Below are 289 nucleotides of genomic sequence, written 5' to 3'. Positions count from 1 at the left end.
AAAGAGCTACAAAGTTTTCTAGGCGTTTGTAACTACTCTCGCCAATTTGTAGAAAACTACGCTGATTTAGCTAAACCGCTAACAGAGCTGTTAAAGAAGGATGTCCCATTTGTCTGGACTGACAAGCAGCAACAGGCAATGGACGCCCTCAAAGACAAGCTCAAAACCGCTCCATGTCTGGCTTATCCAGACTACACAAAAGAGTTCCACTTAGAAGTGGGATTCTCAGATCATTGTCTGAGTGCAGGCTTGTACCAGATACATGACAAAGACAAACGTGTGGTGGCCT

Source organism: Austrofundulus limnaeus, unplaced genomic scaffold (assembly GCF_001266775.1).
Source record: "Austrofundulus limnaeus strain Quisiro unplaced genomic scaffold, Austrofundulus_limnaeus-1.0 Scaffold4254, whole genome shotgun sequence".
Classification (NCBI taxonomy): Eukaryota; Metazoa; Chordata; class Actinopteri; order Cyprinodontiformes; family Rivulidae; genus Austrofundulus; species Austrofundulus limnaeus.
Note: the sequence above shows the minus strand (reverse complement) of the source record.